Here is a 26,020-nt window from a genome sequence, read left to right on the forward strand (position 1 = left end):
CAGCTTTTTCTCATTCAGGATATGGTCGATGTCCTGGCACTCCTCCCCTTGTTGCAAATTTTCTGCCGAGATATCAGCTGAACCCCCTCTGGAGGTACTTTTGTGACTAAGTTTCTTTCCTCGAGGTGAATTTTACATCACTGGGATGATCATGAAATTTGTTTATTTGAATTCTACTGCTTCTTGTTGGTCTATTGGTATTCCACCTCTTTTGGACGCTGTGTACTTCCTGAATTCGTATAGATGATACTTTCTTGGATTTCAGCAAGTTTCATTCTGATTTTTCTACAAATTCCTTTTCAGAATGTACTAGTTTATCAATTGCTTTCCATTTGGGAATCCTATGAGTCCTATTCTTACCTGTTTGGTCTTAACCCAGGATTCAACAGTGATGTTAGCGTTGGTTTGCAATGGCTTTTCTGTGTCTTCTTCTGATGGAGGGATTTCTGTTCCCCCGTCCTCTAAGCCATTCACGATTCCTTCTGCATTAATTAGTCTGCTTAGGATTGACTTTAGCCCAGTTTTTATCTCATCCATTGTGTTTTCTTATACTATTGGTTTCTTCTTTAGAGTTTCTCTTCCCCTTTTCTGGTATTCTGCCTTTTGTGATTCTGAGGCACTGTGGTTCATCATTGTTTTCCTCACCTCCAATTTCAGAGCTTGCTCTGGTAACGTTTTGCCATCTAGTTGTTTGAAAGCTTATTTTTTGGGCCTTCAATCTCTTTGGAACTGAAAATGGTACTTCCTGTTTCTTTTACTATAGTTCTTTTACCCTATAGTTCAGGTAATATCATGTATCTAATATAGACAAATTGGGCTTGGATAAGTGCAAACTTTAGACTTTTTGGTGTACGCATTTCCAAGGTATTTCTGTGAGGACAATTTTCCCTAGACCTTGATGCCATGCCCTGTTCCTGTGTGTGTTGTCTGGTATATCTCTAAATCCTGGTGTTGTCTTTGTTGTGATGAACACACCATACTGTTTCAGTTAGTTGATCCTCTTTTTTATTACATTTATCTCACAATTCTGAAAGGGCGCAGGGCACTTCCTCTAGTGGAAATGAAGCTTCTATAGGTTTTCAGCTCTGCATTCTTCTGTATGTCATTTTGAAGTGTCTCCAAAACAGCCAACAGAGAGTGCGCTTGTACTTTCTACTGCCATGGGAATGTCCCAATGTTACCAGTTCTTCCCAGAGCTTCTGTGTCTACAAAAACAACAGTGGAAGCATATGTATGGATGTCATACTTCAGGGCCTGCTGGGATGATCCCGCAGGCCGACCTATGTGTCCTCGGTGCAGTACCCTGTCAGTGCCGTCCAAAATGTAGCATCTGCATTTGGGTGATAATGCTGTAAGAAATGCTTCATCTTCTCGTACTGTGGACTTTGACCACTCTTCCTATTTCGCTCATTCTTGAGTAATGGGTTCACGAAGGCAACCACAGAGCTGTTCCGCATCCTCTGCCTCAAACCAGAGTGTAATCCCTATCCAGGTTTGGAATGTAGCAGATCCTAAATCTTTTAATACTGATTTCAAACCCAACGCCCCCTGGAACCCTCAGTCCAGAAGCATGATACCTCTGATTGAGCCCCACGTGTGCTCTATTGGCAAAATGTCAAATTGGACCCTGGTCCTGCAGATGCAGTGGATGTGGCCATAGGACATATCGATAAACTCAAACTCACGTGCCAGTGCTGTTCCTGTCTCACTGAATTCACAGTTTCCTTTGCTCTCTTGAAAGAACCCACCAAAACCCACAATGCATTCGAGATCCCTGAGTTCTGCGAGAGCAATCATCCTTAGCCCTATCCCTCTTTTTCCGCTGCCTCTGCTAGCTCAGATTTGGCAGCTCGGATCTTGGTCTCAGATTCAATTGTGGGGATATTTTGAACTGATTTCTTTGAGTTCTGTCAGCCAAGCTTCTGCTGTGCACTCTTCTAACACTCAGCACATCACCTTTAATCCCATGCCTGCTGCCCGCTTGAGAGTGTGCTTCCACGGAAAACAGAGTTTCACCTTTGATGCTCCTTTACCAGAGGTCAGATCCTGCACTGGTTTCCATTCTCTACTTTGCCTTTTCCTGCTTACGGTTTTTCTGAGGCCTCATCATGTCTTTGGATGTAACAGACCACTCTTAGTCAAGTGTCCTGTGCCAAGGGCTGAGTGAGTGTGTGTTTACAATATTTGGTGTATGGTGTCTAGTGAGAGCAGTTTGCACTTGTTCTCTTCCTACTGGGCATCGACAAATCAACACATTTCACAAATAATTCACAGAAATTGGATATTAGTTTCGCTCCTTTTTCTTTACCGCCATGGACGGATGATTTGTCCTAAGACTCCAGCTTTGACATTATATTGATAAGACAGTTGCAGTCTTTAAGAAGGTTAATAGAATCGATTTACGTATTTTGGGATTTATATGAAAGTGAAGTTAGTTTTCGAAAATAACCAAATGAACCTAGAAACCAGACTTGACAATTTTTGTAAGATTTTGTCAGCTCTAAGGAAAAAACAGACAGTCTCAATGTAAAATAGCAGTCCAAATGTTTGAAGGGGACATGCCAACTCTTTTCTCTTGAAGCCTCCAACAACAAAAGGAACAATGAAATACCTATTGGAACCATGAAATAACCCACAACATTGTTTCCCTTGTGCACCAGGTGCCCTTTACTCCCAATGACACATACTAGGCAATGTTGTCATTTAAAGGTATAACATTCCTCTCTAGGAATATACAAGAAAATCTAAACAGAATATACACATTTAGGCTTGATTCAAAAAGCAATTAGAGGCATTTAACTATGAGAAACCTGCTGCAGATATCCTAGGCTATAGAAAACCAGGTGCTTTTCTATCAGTGCTGAGAAGGCTTAATCATCCGATCATGTTGGGTAAAACAATTTAACACAACCAAGTCTGCACCTCCAAGATATAGTGCACCCGGGGCTTGACGGAAGTGAATGACTGTCCACAAAACCTGTGTCTATAATGTGTTTTCGACTTTTACAGTACAGTTCACTATCGGACTTCTAATATTATCCTGTAGTGTCTTGAAAAACTGAGATTCAAGTTCATTCAAAGATTCCCCTCACTTCCCACACTCCTTTCAGCCCAAAGAATACATAACCCCAGCATTTCCTTAATCTAGGGGAAGGTCATCATTTCTTTGTGTGAGCTAAGTATTCAATTCCTATCTATTTCAATCGAGAGTATTTGAATATTAAGGAGTTCACAGTTGTTCACCGCGTGTGAATGAGGAGGAACTCTGAATCTAGTAGGGGCTTGCTCTCCTCCTCCTGGATTCATTGCAGCTCAGGTTCTGATCCTTTGAAATGGATGCCTGAGTGGAGTGGAGGGAAGAGCATGTGATTGATAGCTAGGCACAAACGTGGGAATAGGCTTACCTGTGCTTGGTGCATTTCGGTCTGAATGATTCATAAATGCCTATTTGGGTGGGTGGATTCTCACGACCCCTTCCAAGAATATGAGCGCTTTATCATCTCTGCCATCTCTTCTCTTTTAGACGTCAGGAATCTTGGACCCGTTCTTGGAGCAGAGAATCGAGTAACTTTCTCAAGGGCACGTTGACTCTCCGTATGTTTCTGCCAGTATCAGCGAGGTTCAGTAGGTCTCATGAAAGTCTTTCGAGCCTGGTATTCTCTAGAGATGCCTCCATGCCGATATTCTCCACTGTGGCAGAACAACTTTCATCAATGTGTCCGCACATCTCCTCAATCCATGCAGCCAGTGTTTCTGCCAGCTTCTCTTCGTGTCTCCCATAAAGTCCACGTCAACAGGAATGGGCAAGTCTGAAGATACTTCGGAGCCTAACCAGTAAGCTGATGACAGGCAGATCTTCCACTGTCTGCCCTTTCAGATTCTGGAAACTGACCCGTGAACTCAGGTCTTTGGGCAGCAGCAGTATCTCGAACTTACTCAGCTTCCCGAACAAAAGACCTAAGCCAATCTCCACATAGGGCAGCAGACCCACCATCAAACTGATCCACCCACAGAATTCTGTCCAGTTACCTTGGATCCACCAGCCGCAACAAGCCTCGTGATACACACCAACATTCCACCTGGAATCCAACCGGTAACTGCCATCCACATTGGTTGATGCATCAAGTCAGTGTTGGAGGAGATGCTGCATTAGACCAGAGTTTCCTAAGGGAAATGTGATTCTATCCACAAGGGTCCAATTTTCCTTTTCTCTTCCCTGTTTCCTTTTTTTCAAATCTATATACACAGTACAAACTGAGGGAAGTGTGTCCATGTTCCGTTTATGGATTCACACCTATTTAAACTTTCTAACAGTTCACATTACACAGACACCCACTCAAGGAAACTCATGTTTGTGTAATATCCATTCACCCAGATTACATATCCTTCTGTTGCTTTCTGCTGAAACACCCACACTCTCAGAACATGGATCCATTTGTTTCATGGGGGCTGAAATTCCTAGAAATGAAACCAATCCCAACGTGCACTTTCCAGTCTGTCTCTTTTACACTTAGTTCAGTTTTGCAGAGCTACTTGTCTTTGTTATAGGCTTATGCCATTTCTTCTCTACGTAGGGTAGAATAAGGCATTCGTTCATCCTGTTTGAAGACTTCTAAGACTATATCCCGTTCTATGACCCACTCTTATTCAAAACCGTCATTTGGGTTGGCTCACGATGTGCACTTCTGGATCAGTATCTATGAATATTAATGCACGCGTCTGTTTTCTGAATACAAGTGTGTTGAGTACATGCTAACAGCGATAATAGGTCGATGCGTGCTGAATGAAACTTGACATCACTTTGAGTATTTTGTCTTGAATAATCATGGTTGTTTGGTATATGTCAGACAACTGTAACCTTTTGGTGTATGTCTGTTTGTCTGATTGTTTATTTTGCAAACACATTAGGCCATGCATCCCTCCTTTTGCTTCAGACAGACAGTCATGTAAGCTGATTCACTTAAGATAGTGCTTAAAATCACCTATGATTTCCTGCTACCCTCTCCCATCTTTAGGATTTTGATGTCCTCCTTGCCTTCTTCTTCTTACTTCTTTGCAACTCAGGCTCTTCTTGCATTTGCAATAATGGTTTTGTTATTTCCATTTCATCTTGCTACTTTTCTACTCAGGGTAGGATTCTCAATTTTTGTTTTAGGATCAGTCTCAAACTGCTGAATTCTTTTAAGGTTTGCCGGTCAGTGAATTTCCCTAGCTCTGCCGTTGTTATAAATGGCGGTCATTTGGCATAGGCTACCCTAGATTGCAGCTTTTTCTCATTCAGGATATGGTCGATGTCCTGGCACTCCTCCCCTTGTTGCAAATTTTCTGCCGAGATATCAGCTGAACCCCCTCTGGAGGTACTTTTGTGACTAAGTTTCTTTCCTCGAGGTGAATTTTACATCACTGGGATGATCATGAAATTTGTTTATTTGAATTCTACTGCTTCTTGTTGGTCTATTGGTATTCCACCTCTTTTGGACGCTGTGTACTTCCTGAATTCGTATAGATGATACTTTCTTGGATTTCAGCAAGTTTCATTCTGATTTTTCTACAAATTCCTTTTCAGAATGTACTAGTTTATCAATTGCTTTCCATTTGGGAATCCTATGAGTCCTATTCTTACCTGTTTGGTCTTAACCCAGGATTCAACAGTGATGTTAGCGTTGGTTTGCAATGGCTTTTCTGTGTCTTCTTCTGATGGAGGGATTTCTGTTCCCCCGTCCTCTAAGCCATTCACGATTCCTTCTGCATTAATTAGTCTGCTTAGGATTGACTTTAGCCCAGTTTTTATCTCATCCATTGTGTTTTCTTATACTATTGGTTTCTTCTTTAGAGTTTCTCTTCCCCTTTTCTGGTATTCTGCCTTTTGTGATTCTGAGGCACTGTGGTTCATCATTGTTTTCCTCACCTCCAATTTCAGAGCTTGCTCTGGTAACGTTTTGCCATCTAGTTGTTTGAAAGCTTATTTTTTGGGCCTTCAATCTCTTTGGAACTGAAAATGGTACTTCCTGTTTCTTTTACTATAGTTCTTTTACCCTATAGTTCAGGTAATATCATGTATCTAATATAGACAAATTGGGCTTGGATAAGTGCAAACTTTAGACTTTTTGGTGTACGCATTTCCAAGGTATTTCTGTGAGGACAATTTTCCCTAGACCTTGATGCCATGCCCTGTTCCTGTGTGTGTTGTCTGGTATATCTCTAAATCCTGGTGTTGTCTTTGTTGTGATGAACACACCATACTGTTTCAGTTAGTTGATCCTCTTTTTTATTACATTTATCTCACAATTCTGAAAGGGCGCAGGGCACTTCCTCTAGTGGAAATGAAGCTTCTATAGGTTTTCAGCTCTGCATTCTTCTGTATGTCATTTTGAAGTGTCTCCAAAACAGCCAACAGAGAGTGCGCTTGTACTTTCTACTGCCATGGGAATGTCCCAATGTTACCAGTTCTTCCCAGAGCTTCTGTGTCTACAAAAACAACAGTGGAAGCATATGTATGGATGTCATACTTCAGGGCCTGCTGGGATGATCCCGCAGGCCGACCTATGTGTCCTCGGTGCAGTACCCTGTCAGTGCCGTCCAAAATGTAGCATCTGCATTTGGGTGATAATGCTGTAAGAAATGCTTCATCTTCTCGTACTGTGGACTTTGACCACTCTTCCTATTTCGCTCATTCTTGAGTAATGGGTTCACGAAGGCAACCACAGAGCTGTTCCGCATCCTCTGCCTCAAACCAGAGTGTAATCCCTATCCAGGTTTGGAATGTAGCAGATCCTAAATCTTTTAATACTGATTTCAAACCCAACGCCCCCTGGAACCCTCAGTCCAGATGCATGATACCTCTGATTGAGCCCCACGTGTGCTCTATTGGCAAAATGTCAAATTGGACCCTGGTCCTGCAGATGCAGTGGATGTGGCCATAGGACATATCGATAAACTCAAACTCACGTGCCAGTGCTGTTCCTGTCTCACTGAATTCACAGTTTCCTTTGCTCTCTTGAAAGAACCCACCAAAACCCACAATGCATTCGAGATCCCTGAGTTCTGCGAGAGCAATCATCCTTAGCCCTATCCCTCTTTTTCCGCTGCCTCTGCTAGCTCAGATTTGGCAGCTCGGATCTTGGTCTCAGATTCAATTGTGGGGATATTTTGAACTGATTTCTTTGAGTTCTGTCAGCCAAGCTTCTGCTGTGCACTCTTCTAACACTCAGCACATCACCTTCAATCCCATGCCTGCTGCCCGCTTGAGATTGTGCTTCCACGGAAAACAGAGTTTCACCTTTGATGCTCCTTTACCAGAGGTCAGATCCTGCACTGGTTTCCATTCTCTACTTTGCCTTTTCCTGCTTACGGTTTTTCTGAGGCCTCATCATGTCTTTGGATGTAACAGACCACTCTTACCCAAGTGTCCTGTGCCAAGGGCTGGGTGAGTGTGTGTTTACAATATTTGGTGTATGGTGTCTAGTGAGAGCAGTTTGCACTTGTTCTCTTCCTACTGGGCATCGACAAATCAACACATTTCACAAATAATTCACAGAAATTGGATATTAGTTTCGCTCCTTTTTCTTTACCGCCATGGACGGATGATTTGTCCTAAGACTCCAGCTTTGACATTATATTGATAAGACAGTTGCAGTCTTTAAGAAGGTTAATAGAATCGATTTACGTATTTTGGGATTTATATGAAAGTGAAGTTAGTTTTCGAAAATAACCAAATGAACCTAGAAACCAGACTTGACAATTTTTGTAAGATTTTGTCAGCTCTAAGGAAAAAACAGACAGTCTCAATGTAAAATAGCAGTCCAAATGTTTGAAGGGGACATGCCAACTCTTTTCTCTTGAAGCCTCCAACAACAAAAGGAACAATGAAATACCTATTGGAACCATGAAATAACCCACAACATTGTTTCCCTTGTGCACCAGGTGCCCTTTACTCCCAATGACACATACTAGGCAATGTTGTCATTTAAAGGTATAACATTCCTCTCTAGGAATATACAAGAAAATCTAAACAGAATATACACATTTAGGCTTGATTCAAAAAGCAATTAGAGGCATTTAACTATGAGAAACCTGCTGCAGATATCCTAGGCTATAGAAAACCAGGTGCTTTTCTATCAGTGCTGAGAAGGCTTAATCATCCGATCATGTTGGGTAAAACAATTTAACACAACCAAGTCTGCACCTCCAAGATATAGTGCACCCGGGGCTTGACGGAAGTGAATGACTGTCCACAAAACCTGTGTCTATAATGTGTTTTCGACTTTTACAGTACAGTTCACTATCGGACTTCTAATATTATCCTGTAGTGTCTTGAAAAACTGAGGCCTAATACATATTCAAGTTCATTCAAAGATTCCCCTCACTTCCCACACTGCTTTCAGCCCAAAGAATACATAACCACAGCATTTCCTTAATCTAGGGGAAGGTCATCATTTCTTTGTGTGAGCTAAGTATTCAATTCCTATCTATTTCAATCGAGAGTATTTGAATATTAAGGAGTTCACAGTTGTTCACCGCGTGTGAATGAGGAGGAACTCTGAATCTAGTAGGGGCTTGCTCTCCTCCTCCTGGATTCATTGCAGCTCAGGTTCTGATCCTTTGAAATGGATGCCTGAGTGGAGTGGAGGGAAGAGCATGTGATTGATAGGTAGGCACAAACGTGGGAATAGGCTTACCTGTGCTTGGTGCATTTCGGTCTGAATGATTCATAAATGCCTATTTGGGTGTGTGGATTCTCACGACCCCTTCCAAGAATATGAGCGCTTTATCATCTCTGCCATCTCTTCTCTTTTAGACGTCAGGAATCTTGGACCCGTTCTTGGAGCAGAGAATCGAGTAACTTTCTCAAGGGCACGTTGACTCTCCGTATGTTTCTGCCAGTATCAGCGAGGTTCAGTAGGTCTCCTGAAAGTCTTTCGAGCCTGGTATTCTCTAGAGATGCCTCCATGCCGATATTCTCCACTGTGGCAGAACAACTTTCATCAATGTGTCCGCACATCTCCTCAATCCATGCAGCCAGTGTTTCTGCCAGCTTCTCTTCGTGTCTCCCATAAAGTCCACGTCAACAGGAATGGGCAAGTCTGAAGATACTTCGGAGCCTAACCAGTAAGCTGATGACAGGCAGATCTTCCACTGTCTGCCCTTTCAGATTCTGGAAACTGACCCGTGAACTCAGGTCTTTGGGCAGCAGCAGTATCTCGAACTTACTCAGATTCCCGAACAAAAGACCTAAGCCAATCTCCACATAGGGCAGCAGACCCACCATCAAACTGATCCACCCACAGAATTCTGTCCAGTTACCTTGGATCCACCAGCCGCAACAAGCCTCGTGATACACACCAACATTCCACCTGGAATCCAACCGGTAACTGCCATCCACATTGGTTGATGCATCAAGTCAGTGTTGGAGGAGATGCTGCATTAGACCAGAGTTTCCTAAGGGAAATGTGATTCTATCCACAAGGGTCCAATTTTCCTTTTCTCTTCCCTGTTTCCTTTTTTTCAAATCTATATACACAGTACAAACTGAGGGAAGTGTGTCCATGTTCAGTTTATGGATTCACACCTATTTAAACTTTCTAACAGTTCACATTACACAGACACCCACTCAAGGAAACTCATGTTTGTGTAATATCCATTCACCCAGATTACATATCCTTCTGTTGCTTTCTGCTGAAACACCCACACTCTCAGAACATGGATCCATTTGTTTCATGGGGGCTGAAATTCCTAGAAATGAAACCAATCCCAACGTGCACTTTCCAGTCTGTCTCTTTTACACTTAGTTCAGTTTTGCAGAGCTACTTGTCTTTGTTATAGGCTTATGCCATTTCTTCTCTACGTAGGGTAGAATAAGGCATTCGTTCATCCTGTTTGAAGACTTCTAAGACTATATCCCGTTCTATGACCCACTCTTATTCAAAACCGTCATTTGGGTTGGCTCACGATGTGCACTTCTGGATCAGTATCTATGAATATTAATGCACGCGTCTGTTTTCTGAATACAAGTGTGTTGAGTACATGCTAACAGCGATAATAGGTCGATGCGTGCTGAATGAAACTTGACATCACTTTGAGTGTTTTGTCTTGAATAATCATGGTTGTTTGGTATATGTCAGACAACTGTAACCTTTTGGTGTATGTCTGTTTGTCTGATTGTTTATTTTGCAAACACATTAGGCCATGCATCCCTCCTTTTGCTTCAGACAGACAGTCATGTAAGCTGATTCACTTAAGATAGTGCTTAAAATCACCTATGATTTCCTGCTACCCTCTCCCATCTTTAGGATTTTGATGTCCTCCTTGCCTTCTTCTTCTTACTTCTTTGCAACTCAGGCTCTTCTTGCATTTGCAATAATGGTTTTGTTATTTCCATTTCATCTTGCTACTTTTCTACTCAGGGAAGGATTCTCAATTTTTGTTTTAGGATCAGTCTCAAACTGCTGAATTCTTTTAAGGTTTGCCGGTCAGTGAATTTCCCTAGCTCTGCCGTTGTTATAAATGGCGGTCATTTGGCATAGGCTACCCTAGATTGCAGCTTTTTCTCATTCAGGATATGGTCTATGTCCTGGCACTCCTCCCCTTGTTGCAAATTTTCTGCCGAGATATCAGCTGAACCCCCTCTGGAGGTACTTTTGTGACTAAGTTTCTTTCCTCGAGGTGAATTTTACATCACTGGGATGATCATGAAATTTGTTTATTTGAATTCTACTGCTTCTTGTTGGTCTATTGGTATTCCACCTCTTTTGGACGCTGTGTACTTCCTGAATTCGTATAGATGATACTTTCTTGGATTTCAGCAAGTTTCATTCTGATTTTTCTACAAATTCCTTTTCAGAATGTACTAGTTTAACAATTGCTTTCCATTTGGGAATCCTATGAGTCCTATTCTTACCTGCTTGGTCTTAACCCAGGATTTAACAGTGATGTTAGCGTTGGTTTGCACTCGCTTTTCTGTGTCTTCTTCTGATGGAGGGATTTCTGTTCCCCCGTCCTCTAAGCCATTCACGATTCCTTCTGCATTAATTAGTCTGCTTAGGATTGACTTTAGCCCAGTTTTTATCTCATCCATTGTGTTTTCTTATACTATTGGTTTCTTCTTTAGAGTTTCTCTTCCCCTTTTCTGGTATTCTGCCTTTTGTGATTCTGAGGCACTGTGGTTCATCATTGTTTTCCTCACCTCCAATTTCAGAGCTTGCTCTGGTAACGTTTTGCCGTCTAGTTGTTTGAAAGCTTATTTTTTGGGCCTTCAATCTCTTTGGAACTGAAAATGGTACTTCCTGTTTCTTTTACTATACTTCTTTTACCCTATAGTTCAGGTAATATCATGTATCTAATATAGACAAATTGGGCTTGGATAAGTGCAAACTTTAGAATTTTTGGTGTACGCATTTCCAAGGTATTTCTGTGAGGACAATTTTCCCTAGACCTTGATGCCATGCCCTGTTCCTGTGTGTGTTGTCTGGTATATCTCTAAATCCTGGTGTTGTCTTTGTTGTGATGAACACACCATACTGTTTCAGTTAGTTGATCCTCTTTTTTATTACATTTATCTCACAATTCTGAAAGGGCGCAGGGCACTTCCTCTAGTGGAAATGAAGCTTCTATAGGTTTTCAGCTCTGCATTCTTCTGTATGTCATTTTGAAGTGTCTCCAAAACAGCCAACAGAGAGTGCGCTTGTACTTTCTACTGCCATGGGAATGTCCCAATGTTACCAGTTCTTCCCAGAGCTTCTGTGTCTACAAAAACAACAGTGGAAGCATATGTATGGATGTCATACTTCAGGGCCTGCTGGGATGATCCCGCAGGCCGACCTATGTGTCCTCGGTGCAGTACCCTGTCAGTGCCGTCCAAAATGTAGCATCTGCATTTGGGTGATAATGCTGTAAGAAATGCTTCATCTTCTCGTACTGTGGACTTTGACCACTCTTCCTATTTCGCTCATTCTTGAGTAATGGGTTCGCGAAGGCAACCACAGAGCTGTTCCGCATCCTCTGCCTCAAACCAGAGTGTAATCCCTATCCAGGTTTGGAATGTAGCAGATCCTAAATCTTTTAATACTGATTTCAAACCCAACGCCCCCTGGAACCCTCAGTCCAGATGCATGATACCTCTGATTGAGCCCCACGTGTGCTCTATTGGCAAAATGTCAAATTGGACCCTGGTCCTGCAGATGCAGTGGATGTGGCCATAGGACATATCGATAAACTCAAACTCACGTGCCAGTGCTGTTCCTGTCTCACTGAATTCACAGTTTCCTTTGCTCTCTTGAAAGAACCCACCAAAACCCACAATGCATTCGAGATCCCTGAGTTCTGCGAGAGCAATCATCCTTAGCCCTATCCCTCTTTTTCCGCTGCCTCTGCTAGCTCAGATTTGGCAGCTCGGATCTTGGTCTCAGATTCAATTGTGGGGATATTTTGAACTGATTTCTTTGAGTTCTGTCAGCCAAGCTTCTGCTGTGCACTCTTCTAACACTCAGCACATCACCTTCAATCCCATGCCTGCTGCCCGCTTGAGAGTGTGCTTCCACGGAAAACAGAGTTTCACCTTTGATGCTCCTTTACCAGAGGTCAGATCCTGCACTGGTTTCCATTCTCTACTTTGCCTTTTCCTGCTTACGGTTTTTCTGAGGCCTCATCATGTCTTTGGATGTAACAGACCACTCTTACTCAAGTGTCCTGTGCCAAGGGCTGGGTGAGTGTGTGTTTACAATATTTGGTGTATGGTGTCTAGTGAGAGCAGTTTGCACTTGTTCTCTTCCTACTGGGCATCGACAAATCAACACATTTCACAAATAATTCACAGAAATTGGATATTAGTTTCGCTCCTTTTTCTTTACCGCCATGGACGGATGATTTGTCCTAAGACTCCAGCTTTGACATTATATTGATAAGACAGTTGCAGTCTTTAAGAAGGTTAATAGAATCGATTTACGTATTTTGGGATTTATATGAAAGTGAAGTTAGTTTTCGAAAATAACCAAATGAACCTAGAAACCAGACTTGACAATTTTTGTAAGATTTTGTCAGCTCTAAGGAAAAAACAGACAGTCTCAATGTAAAATAGCAGTCCAAATGTTTGAAGGGGACATGCCAACTCTTTTCTCTTGAAGCCTCCAACAACAAGAGGAACAATGAAATACCTATTGGAACCATGAAATAACCCACAACATTGTTTCCCTTGTGCACCAGGTGCCCTTTACTCCCAATGACACATACTAGGCAATGTTGTCATTTAAAGGTATAACATTCCTCTCTAGGAATATACAAGAAAATCTAAACAGAATATACACATTTAGGCTTGATTCAAAAAGCAATTAGAGGCATTTAACTATGAGAAACCTGCTGCAGATATCCTAGGCTATAGAAAACCAGGTGCTTTTCTATCAGTGCTGAGAAGGCTTAATCATCCGATCATGTTGGGTAAAACAATTTAACACAACCAAGTCTGCACCTCCAAGATATAGTGCACCCGGGGCTTGACGGAAGTGAATGACTGTCCACATAACCTGTGTCTATAATGTGTTTTCGACTTTTACAGTACAGTTCACTATCGGACTTCTAATATTATCCTGTAGCGTCTTGAAAAACTGAGGCCTAATACATATTCAAGTTCATTCAAAGATTCCCCTCACTTCCCACACTCCTTTCAGCCCAAAGAATACATAACCCCAGCATTTCCTTAATCTAGGGGAAGGTCATCATTTCTTTGTGTGAGCTAAGTATTCAATTCCTATCTATTTCAATCGAGAGTATTTGAATATTAAGGAGTTCACAGTTGTTCACCGCGTGTGAATGAGGAGGAACTCTGAATCTAGTAGGGGCTTGCTCTCCTCCTCCTGGATTCATTGCAGCTCAGGTTCTGATCCTTTGAAATGGATGCCTGAGTGGAGTGGAGGGAAGAGCATGTGATTGATAGCTAGGCACAAACGTGGGAATAGGCTTACCTGTGCTTGGTGCATTTCGGTCTGAATGATTCATAAATGCCTATTTGGGTGTGTGGATTCTCACGAACTCTTCCAAGAATATGAGCGCTTTATCATCTCTGCCATCTCTTCTCTTTTAGACGTCAGGAATCTTGGACCCGTTCTTGGAGCAGAGAATCGAGTAACTTTCTCAAGGGCACGTTGACTCTCCGTATGTTTCTGCCAGTATCAGCGAGGTTCAGTAGGTCTCATGAAAGTCTTTCGAGCCTGGTATTCTCTAGAGATGTCTCCATGCCGATATTCTCCACTGTGGCAGAACAACTTTCATCAATGTGTCCGCACATCTCCTCAATCCATGCAGCCAGTGTTTCTGCCAGCTTCTCTTCGTGTCTCCCATAAAGTCGACGTCAACAGGAATGGGCAAGTCTGAAGATACTTCGGAGCCTAACCAGTAAGCTGATGACAGGCAGATCTTCCACTGTCTGCCCTTTCAGATTCTGGAAACTGACCCGTGAACTCAGGTCTTTGGGCAGCAGCAGTATCTCGAACTTACTCAGCTTCCCGAACAAAAGACCTAAGCCAATCTCCACATAGGGCAGCAGACCCACCATCAAACTGATCCACCCACAGAATTCTGTCCAGTTACCTTGGATCCACCAGCCGCAACAAGCCTCGTGATACACACCAACATTCCACCTGGAATCCAACCGGTAACTGCCATCCACAGTGGTTGATGCATCAAGTCAGTGTTGGAGGTGATGCTGCATTAGACCAGAGTTTCCTAAGGGAAATGTGATTCTATCCACAAGGGTCCAATTTTCCTTTTCTCTTCCCTGTTTCCTTTTTTTCAAATCTATATACACAGTACAAACTGAGGGAAGTGTGTCCATGTTCAGTTTATGGATTCACACCTATTTAAACTTTCTAACAGTTCACATTACACAGACACCCACTCAAGGAAACTCATGTTTGTGTAATATCCATTCACCCAGATTACATATCCTTCTGTTGCTTTCTGCTGAAACACCCACACTCTCAGAACATGGATCCATTTGTTTCATGGGGGCTGAAATTCCTAGAAATGAAACCAATCCCAACGTGCACTTTCCAGTCTGCCTCTTTTACACTTAGTTCAGTTTTGCAGAGCTACTTGTCTTTGTTATAGGCTTATGCCATTTCTTCTCTACGTAGGGTAGAATAAGGCATTCGTTCATCCTGTTTGAAGACTTCTAAGACTATATCCCGTTCTATGACCCACTCTTATTCAAAACCGTCATTTGGGTTGGCTCACGATGTGCACTTCTGGATCAGTATCTATGAAAATTAATGCACGCGTCTGTTTTCTGAATACAAGTGTGTTGAGTACATGCTAACAGCGATAATAGGTCGATGCGTGCTGAATGAAACTTGACATCACTTTGAGTGTTTTGTCTTGAATAATCATGGTTGTTTGGTATATGTCAGACAACTGTAACCTTTTGGTGTATGTCTGTTTGTCTGATTGTTTATTTTGCAAACACATTAGGCCATGCATCCCTCCTTTTGCTTCAGACAGACAGTCATGTAAGCTGATTCACTTAAGATAGTGCTTAAAATCACCTATGATTTCCTGCTACCCTCTCCCATCTTTAGGATTTTGATGTCCTCCTTGCCTTCTTCTTCTTACTTCTTTGCAACTCAGGCTCTTCTTGCATTTGCAATAATGGTTTTGTTATTTCCATTTCATCTTGCTACTTTTCTACTCAGGGTAGGATTCTCAATTTTTGTTTTAGGATCAGTCTCAAACTGCTGAATTCTTTTAAGGTTTGCCGGTCAGTGAATTTCCCTAGCTCTGCCGTTGTTATAAATGGAGGTCATTTGGCATAGGCTACCCTAGATTGCAGCTTTTTCTCATTCAGGATATGGTCTATGTCCTGGCACTCCTCCCCTTGTTGCAAATTTTCTGCCGAGATATCAGCTGAACCCCCTCTGGAGGTACTTTTGTGACTAAGTTTCTTTCCTCGAGGTGAATTTTACATCACTGGGATGATCATGAAATTTGTTTATTTGAATTCTACTGCTTCTTGTTGGTCTATTGGTATTCCACCTCTTTTGGACGCTGTGTACTTCCTGAATTCGTATAGATGATACTTTCTTGGATTTCAGCAAGTTTCATTCTGATTTTTCTACAAATTCCTTTTCAGAATGTACTAGTTTATCAATTGCTTTCCATTTGGGAATCCTATGAGTCCTATTCTTACCTGCTTGGTCTTAACCCAGGATTCAACACTGATGTTAGCGTTGGTTTGCACTCGCTTTTCTGTGTCTTCTTCTGATGGAGGGATTTCTCTTCCCCCGTCCTCTAAGCCATTCACGATTCCTTCTGCATTAATTAGTCTGCTTAGGATTGACTTTAGCCCAGTTTTTATCTCATCCATTGTGTTTTCTTATACTATTGGTTTCTTCTTTAGAGTTTCTCTTCCCCTTTTCTGGTATTCTGCCTTTTGTGATTCTGAGGCACTGTGGTTCATCATTGTTTTCCTCACCTCCATTTTCAGAGCTTGCTCTGGTAACGTTTTGCCGTCTAGTTGTTTGAAAGCTTATTTTTTGGGCCTTCAATCTCTTTGGAACTGAAAATGGTACTTCCTGTTTCTTTTACTATACTTCTTTTACCCTATAGTTCAGGTAATATCATGTATCTAATATAGACAAATTGGGCTTGGATAAGTGCAAACTTTAGAATTTTTGGTGTACGCATCTCCAAGGTATTGCTGTGAGGACAATTTTCCCTAGACCTTGATGCCATGCCCTGTTCCTGTGTGTGTTGTCTGGTATATCTCTAAATCCTGGTGTTGTCTTTGTTGTGATGAACACACCATACTGTTTCAGTTAGTTGATCCTCTTTTTTATTACATTTATCTCACAATTCTGAAAGGGCGCAGGGCACTTCCTCTAGTGGAAATGAAGCTTCTATAGGTTTTCAGCTCTGCATTCTTCTGTATGTCATTTTGAAGTGTCTCCAAAACAGCCAACAGAGAGTGCGCTTGTACTTTCTACTGCCATGGGAATGTCCCAATGTTACCAGTTCTTCCCAGAGCTTCTGTGTCTACAAAAACAACAGTGGAAGCATATGTATGGATGTCATACTTCAGGGCCTGCTGGGATGATCCCGCAGGCCGACCTATGTGTCCTCGGTGCAGTACCCTGTCAGTGCCGTCCAAAATGTAGCATCTGCATTTGGGTGATAATGCTGTAAGAAATGCTTCATCTTCTCGTACTGTGGACTTTGACCACTCTTCCTATTTCGCTCATTCTTGAGTAATGGGTTCACGAAGGCAACCACAGAGCTGTTCCGCATCCTCTGCCTCAAACCAGAGTGTAATCCCTATCCAGGTTTGGAATGTAGCAGATCCTAAATCTTTTAATACTGATTTCAAACCCAACGCCCCCTGGAACCCTCAGTCCAGATGCATGATACCTCTGATTGAGTCCCACGTGTGCTCTATTGGCAAAATGTCAAATTGGACCCTGGTCCTGCAGATGCAGTGGATGTGGCCATAGGACATATCGATAAACTCAAACTCACGTGCCAGTGCTGTTCCTGTCTCACTGAATTCACAGTTTCCTTTGCTCTCTTGAAAGAACCCACCAAAACCCACAATGCATTCGAGATCCCTGAGTTCTGCGAGAGCAATCATCCTTAGCCCTATCCCTCTTTTTCCGCTGCCTCTGCTAGCTCAGATTTGGCAGCTCGGATCTTGGTCTCAGATTCAATTGTGGGGATATTTTGAACTGATTTCTTTGAGTTCTGTCAGCCAAGCTTCTGCTGTGCACTCTTCTAACACTCAGCACATCACCTTCAATCCCATGCCTGCTGCCCGCTTGAGAGTGTGCTTCCACGGAAAACAGAGTTTCACCTTTGATGCTCCTTTACCAGAGGTCAGATCCTGCACTGGTTTCCATTCTCTACTTTGCCTTTTCCTGCTTACGGTTTTTCTGAGGCCTCATCATGTCTTTGGATGTAACAGACCACTCTTAGTCAAGTGTCCTGTGCCAAGGGCTGGGTGAGTGTGTGTTTACAATATTTGGTGTATGGTGTCTAGTGAGAGCAGTTTGCACTTGTTCTCTTCCTACTGGGCATCGACAAATCAACACATTTCACAAATAATTCACAGAAATTGGATATTAGTTTCGCTCCTTTTTCTTTACCGCCATGGACGGATGATTTGTCCTAAGACTCCAGCTTTGACATTATATTGATAAGACAGTTGCAGTCTTTAAGAAGGTTAATAGAATCGATTTACGTATTTTGGGATTTATATGAAAGTGAAGTTAGTTTTCGAAAATAACCAAATGAACCTAGAAACCAGACTTGACAATTTTTGTAAGATTTTGTCAGCTCTAAGGAAAAAACAGACAGTCTCAATGTAAAATAGCAGTCCAAATGTTTGAAGGGGACATGCCAACTCTTTTCTCTTGAAGCCTCCAACAACAAGAGGAACAATGAAATACCTATTGGAACCATGAAATAACCCACAACATTGTTTCCCTTGTGCACCAGGTGCCCTTTACTCCCAATGACACATACTAGGCAATGTTGTCATTTAAAGGTATAACATTCCTCTCTAGGAATATACAAGAAAATCTAAACAGAATATACACATTTAGGCTTGATTCAAAAAGCAATTAGAGGCATTTAACTATGAGAAACCTGCTGCAGATATCCTAGGCTATAGAAAACCAGGTGCTTTTCTATCAGTGCTGAGAAGGTTTAATCATCCGATCATGTTGGGTAAAACAATTTAACACAACCAAGTCTGCACCTCCAAGATATAGTGCACCCGGGGCTTGACGGAAGTGAATGACTGTCCACATAACCTGTGTCTATAATGTGTTTTCGACTTTTACAGTACAGTTCACTATCGGACTTCTAATATTATCCTGTAGCGTCTTGAAAAACTGAGGCCTAATACATATTCAAGTTCATTCAAAGATTCCCCTCACTTCCCACACTCCTTTCAGCCCAAAGAATACATAACCCCAGCATTTCCTTAATCTAGGGGAAGGTCATCATTTCTTTGTGTGAGCTAAGTATTAAATTCCTATCTATTTCAATCGAGAGTATTTGAATATTAAGGAGTTCACAGTTGTTCACCGCGTGTGAATGCGGAGGAACTCTGAATCTAGTAGGGGCTTGCTCTCCTCCTCCTGGATTCATTGCAGCTCAGGTTCTGATCCTTTGAAATGGATGCCTGAGTGGAGTGGAGGGAAGAGCATGTGATTGATAGCTAGGCACAAACGTGGGAATAGGCTTACCTGTGCTTGGTGCATTTCGGTCTGAATGATTCATAAATGCCTATTTGGGTGTGTGGATTCTCACGACCTCTTCCAAGAATATGAGCGCTTTATCATCTCTGCCATCTCTTCTCTTTTAGACGTCAGGAATCTTGGACCCGTTCTTGGAGCAGAGAATCGAGTAACTTTCTCAAGGGCACGTTGACTCTCCGTATGTTTCTGCCAGTATCAGCGAGGTTCAGTAGGTCTCATGAAAGTCTTTCGAGCCTGGTATTCTCTAGAGATGTCTCCATGCCGATATTCTCCACTGTGGCAGAACAACTTTCATCAATGTGTCCGCACATCTCCTCAATCCATGCAGCCAGTGTTTCTGCCAGCTTCTCTTCGTGTCTCCCATAAAGTCGACGTCAACAGGAATGGGCAAGTCTGAAGATACTTCGGAGCCTAACCAGTAAGCTGATGACAGGCAGATCTTCCACTGTCTGCCCTTTCAGATTCTGGAAACTGACCCGTGAACTCAGGTCTTTGGGCAGCAGCAGTATCTCGAACTTACTCAGCTTCCCGAACAAAAGACCTAAGCCAATCTCCACATAGGGCAGCAGACCCACCATCAAACTGATCCACCCACAGAATTCTGTCCAGTTACCTTGGATCCACCAGCCGCAACAAGCCTCGTGATACACACCAACATTCCACCTGGAATCCAACCGGTAACTGCCATCCACAGTGGTTGATGCATCAAGTCAGTGTTGGAGGTGATGCTGCATTAGACGAGAGTTTCCTAAGGGAAATGTGATTCTATCCACAAGGGTCCAATTTTCCTTTTCTCTTCCCTGTTTCCTTTTTTTCAAATCTATATACACAGTACAAACTGAGGGAAGTGTGTCCATGTTCAGTTTATGGATTCACACCTATTTAAACTTTCTAACAGTTCACATTACACAGACACCCACTCAAGGAAACTCATGTTTGTGTAATATCCATTCACCCAGATTACATATCCTTCTGTTGCTTTCTGCTGAAACACCCACACTCTCAGAACATGGATCCATTTGTTTCATGGGGGCTGAAATTCCTAGAAATGAAACCAATCCCAACGTGCACTTTCCAGTCTGCCTCTTTTACACTTAGTTCAGTTTTGCAGAGCTACTTGTCTTTGTTATAGGCTTATGCCATTTCTTCTCTACGTAGGGTAGAATAAGGCATTCGTTCATCCTGTTTGAAGACTTCTAAGACTATATCCCGTTCTATGACCCACTCTTATTCAAAACCGTCATTTGGGTTGGCTCACGATGTGCACTTCTGGATCAGTATCTATGAAAATTAATGCACGCGTCTGTTTTCTGAATACAAGTGTGTTGAGTACATGCTAACAGCGATAATAGGTCGATGCGTGCTGAATGAAACTTGACATCACTTTGAGTGTTTTGTCTTGAATAATCATGGTTGTTTGGTATATGTCAGACAACTGTAACCTTTTGGTGTATGTCTGTTTGTCTGATTGTTTATTTTGCAAACACATTAGGCCATGCATCCCTCCTTTTGCTTCAGACAGACAGTCATGTAAGCTGATTCACTTAAGATAGTGCTTAAAATCACCTATGATTTCCTGCTACCCTCTCCCATCTTTAGGATTTTGATGTCCACCTTGCCTTCTTCTTCTTACTTCTTTGCAACTCAGGCTCTTCTTGCATTTGCAATAATGGTTTTGTTATTTCCATTTCATCTTGCTACTTTTCTACTCAGGGTAGGATTCTCAATTTTTGTTTTAGGATCAGTCTCAAACTGCTGAATTCTTTTAAGGTTTGCCGGTCAGTGAATTTCCCTAGCTCTGCCGTTGTTATAAATGGAGGTCATTTGGCATAGGCTACCCTAGATTGCAGCTTTTTCTCATTCAGGATATGGTCTATGTCCTGGCACTCCTCCCCTTGTTGCAAATTTTCTGCCGAGATATCAGCTGAACCCCCTCTGGAGGTACTTTTGTGACTAAGTTTCTTTCCTCGAGGTGAATTTTACATCACTGGGATGATCATGAAATTTGTTTATTTGAATTCTACTGCTTCTTGTTGGTCTATTGGTATTCCACCTCTTTTGGACGCTGTGTACTTCCTGAATTCGTATAGATGATACTTTCTTGGATTTCAGCAAGTTTCATTCTGATTTTTCTACAAATTCCTTTTCAGAATGTACTAGTTTATCAATTGCTTTCCATTTGGGAATCCTATGAGTCCTATTCTTACCTGCTTGGTCTTAACCCAGGATTCAACAGTGATGTTAGCGTTGGTTTGCACTCGCTTTTCTGTGTCTTCTTCTGATGGAGGGATTTCTCTTCCCCCGTCCTCTAAGCCATTCACGATTCCTTCTGCATTAATTAGTCTGCTTAGGATTGACTTTAGCCCAGTTTTTATCTCATCCATTGTGTTTTCTTATACTATTGGTTTCTTCTTTAGAGTTTCTCTTCCCCTTTTCTGGTATTCTGCCTTTTGTGATTCTGAGGCACTGTGGTTCATCATTGTTTTCCTCACCTCCATTTTCAGAGCTTGCTCTGGTAACGTTTTGCCGTCTAGTTGTTTGAAAGCTTATTTTTTGGGCCTTCAATCTCTTTGGAACTGAAAATGGTACTTCCTGTTTCTTTTACTATACTTCTTTTACCCTATAGTTCAGGTAATATCATGTATCTAATATAGACAAATTGGGCTTGGATAAGTGCAAACTTTAGAATTTTTGGTGTACGCATCTCCAAGGTATTGCTGTGAGGACAATTTTCCCTAGACCTTGATGCCATGCCCTGTTCCTGTGTGTGTTGTCTGGTATATCTCTAAATCCTGGTGTTGTCTTTGTTGTGATGAACACACCATACTGTTTCAGTTAGTTGATCCTCTTTTTTATTACATTTATCTCACAATTCTGAAAGGGCGCAGGGCACTTCCTCTAGTGGAAATGAAGCTTCTATAGGTTTTCAGCTCTGCATTCTTCTGTATGTCATTTTGAAGTGTCTCCAAAACAGCCAACAGAGAGTGCGCTTGTACTTTCTACTGCCATGGGAATGTCCCAATGTTACCAGTTCTTCCCAGAGCTTCTGTGTCTACAAAAACAACAGTGGAAGCATATGTATGGATGTCATACTTCAGGGCCTGCTGGGATGATCCCGCAGGCCGACCTATGTGTCCTCGGTGCAGTACCCTGTCAGTGCCGTCCAAAATGTAGCATCTGCATTTGGGTGATAATGCTGTAAGAAATGCTTCATCTTCTCGTACTGTGGACTTTGACCACTCTTCCTATTTCGCTCATTCTTGAGTAATGGGTTCACGAAGGCAACCACAGAGCTGTTCCGCATCCTCTGCCTCAAACCAGAGTGTAATCCCTATCCAGGTTTGGAATGTAGCAGATCCTAAATCTTTTAATACTGATTTCAAACCCAACGCCCCCTGGAACCCTCAGTCCAGATGCATGATACCTCTGATTGAGCCCCACGTGTGCTCTATTGGCAAAATGTCAAATTGGACCCTGGTCCTGCAGATGCAGTGGATGTGGCCATAGGACATATCGATAAACTCAAACTCACGTGCCAGTGCTGTTCCTGTCTCACTGAATTCACAGTTTCCTTTGCTCTCTTGAAAGAACCCACCAAAACCCACAATGCATTCGAGATCCCTGAGTTCTGCGAGAGCAATCATCCTTAGCCCTATCCCTCTTTTTCCGCTGCCTCTGCTAGCTCAGATTTGGCAGCTCGGATCTTGGTCTCAGATTCAATTGTGGGGATATTTTGAACTGATTTCTTTGAGTTCTGTCAGCCAAGCTTCTGCTGTGCACTCTTCTAACACTCAGCACATCACCTTCAATCCCATGCCTGCTGCCCGCTTGAGAGTGTGCTTCCACGGAAAACAGAGTTTCACCTTTGATGCTCCTTTACCAGAGGTCAGATCCTGCACTGGTTTCCATTCTCTACTTTGCCTTTTCCTGCTTACGGTTTTTCTGAGGCCTCATCATGTCTTTGGATGTAACAGACCACTCTTAGTCAAGTGTCCTGTGCCAAGGCCTGGGTGAGTGTGTGTTTACAATATTTGGTGTATGGTGTCTAGTGAGAGCAGTTTGCACTTGTTCTCTTCCTACTGGGCATCGACAAATCAACACATTTCACAAATAATTCACAGAAATTGGATATTAGTTTCGCTCCTTTTTCTTTACCGCCATGGACGGATGATTTGTCCTAAGACTCCAGCTTTGACATTATATTGATAAGACAGTTGCAGTCTTTAAGAAGGTTAATAGAATCGATTTACGTATTTTGGGATTTATATGAAAGTGAAGTTAGTTTTCGAAAATAACCAAATGAACCTAGAAACCAGACTTGACAATTTTTGTAAGATTTTGTCAGCTCTAAGGAAAAAACAGACAGTCTCAATGTAAAATAGCAGTCCAAATGTTTGAAGGGGACATGCCAACTCTTTTCTCTTGAAGCCTCCAACAACAAGAGGAACAATGAAATACCTATTGGAACCATGAAATAACCCACAACATTGTTTCCCTTGTGCACCAGGTGCCCTTTACTCCCAATGACACATACTAGGCAATGTTGTCATTTAAAAGGTATAACATTCCTCTCTAGGAATATACAAGAAAATCTAAACAGAATATACACATTTAGGCTTGATTCAAAAAGCAATTAGAGGCATTTAACTATGAGAAACCTGCTGCAGATATCCTAGGCTATAGAAAACCAGGTGCTTTTCTATCAGTGCTGAGAAGGCTTAATCATCCGATCATGTTGGGTAAAACAATTTAACACAACCAAGTCTGCACCTCCAAGATATAGTGCACCCGGGGCTTGACGGAAGTGAATGACTGTCCACATAACCTGTGTCTATAATGTGTTTTCGACTTTTACAGTACAGTTCACTATCGGACTTCTAATATTATCCTCTAGTGTCTTGAAAAACTGAGGCCTAATACATATTCAAGTTCATTCAAAGATTCCCCTCACTTCCCACACTCCTTTCAGCCCAAAGAATACATAACCCCAGCATTTCCTTAATCTAGGGGAAGGTCATCATTTCTTTGTGTGAGCTAAGTATTCAATTCCTATCTATTTCAATCGAGAGTATTTGAATATTAAGGAGTTCACAGTTGTTCACCGCGTGTGAATGAGGAGGAACTCTGAATCTAGTAGGGGCTTGCTCTCCTCCTCCTGGATTCATTGCAGCTCAGGTTCTGATCCTTTGAAATGGATGCCTGAGTGGAGTGGAGGGAAGAGCATGTGATTGATAGCTAGGCACAAACGTGGGAATAGGCTTACCTGTGCTTGGTGCATTTCGGTCTGAATGATTCATAAATGCCTATTTGGGTGTGTGGATTCTCACGAACTCTTCCAAGAATATGAGCGCTTTATCATCTCTGCCATCTCTTCTCTTTTAGACGTCAGGAATCTTGGACCCGTTCTTGGAGCAGAGAATCGAGTAACTTTCTCAAGGGCACGTTGACTCTCCGTATGTTTCTGCCAGTATCAGCGAGGTTCAGTAGGTCTCATGAAAGTCTTTCGAGCCTGGTATTCTCTAGAGATGTCTCTATGCCGATATTCTCCACTGTGGCAGAACAACTTTCATCAATGTGTCCGCACATCTCCTCAATCCATGCAGCCAGTGTTTCTGCCAGCTTCTCTTCGTGTCTCCCATAAAGTCCACGTCAACAGGAATGGGCAAGTCTGAAGATACTTCAGAGCCTAACCAGTAAGCTGATGACAGGCAGATCTTCCACTGTCTGCCCTTTCAGATTCTGGAAACTGACCCGTGAACTCAGGTCTTTGGGCAGCAGCAGTATCTCGAACTTACTCAGCTTCCCGAACAAAAGACCTAAGCCAATCTCCACATAGGGCAGCAGACCCACCATCAAACTGATCCACCCACAGAATTCTGTCCAGTTACCTTGGATCCACCAGCCGCAACAAGCCTCGTGATACACACCAACATTCCACCTGGAATCCAACCGGTAACTGCCATCCACAGTGGTTGATGCATCAAGTCAGTGTTGGAGGTGATGCTGCATTAGACGAGAGTTTCCTAAGGGAAATGTGATTCTATCCACAAGGGTCCAATTTTCCTTTTCTCTTCCCTGTTTCCTTTTTTTCAAATCTATATACACAGTACAAACTGAGGGAAGTGTGTCCATGTTCAGTTTATGGATTCACACCTATTTAAACTTTCTAACAGTTCACATTACACAGACACCCACTCAAGGAAACTCATGTTTGTGTAATATCCATTCACCCAGATTACATATCCTTCTGTTGCTTTCTGCTGAAACACCCACACTCTCAGAACATGGATCCATTTGTTTCATGGGGGCTGAAATTCCTAGAAATGAAACCAATCCCAACGTGCACTTTCCAGTCTGTCTCTTTTACACTTAGTTCAGTTTTGCAGAGCTACTTGTCTTTGTTATAGGCTTATGCCATTTCTTCTCTACGTAGGGTAGAATAAGGCATTCGTTCATCCTGTTTGAAGACTTCTAAGACTATATCCCGTTCTATGACCCACTCTTATTCAAAACCGTCATTTGGGTTGGCTCACGATGTGCACTTCTGGATCAGTATCTATGAAAATTAATGCACGCGTCTGTTTTCTGAATACAAGTGTGTTGAGTACATGCTAACAGCGATAATAGGTCGATGCGTGCTGAATGAAACTTGACATCACTTTGAGTATTTTGTCTTGAATAATCATGGTTGTTTGGTATATGTCAGACAACTGTAACCTTTTGGTGTATGTCTGTTTGTCTGATTGTTTATTTTGCAAACACATTAGGCCATGCATCCCTCC

The sequence above is a fragment of the Camelus bactrianus genome, chromosome 3 (genome assembly GCF_048773025.1).
Source record: "Camelus bactrianus isolate YW-2024 breed Bactrian camel chromosome 3, ASM4877302v1, whole genome shotgun sequence".
Classification (NCBI taxonomy): domain Eukaryota; kingdom Metazoa; phylum Chordata; class Mammalia; order Artiodactyla; family Camelidae; genus Camelus; species Camelus bactrianus.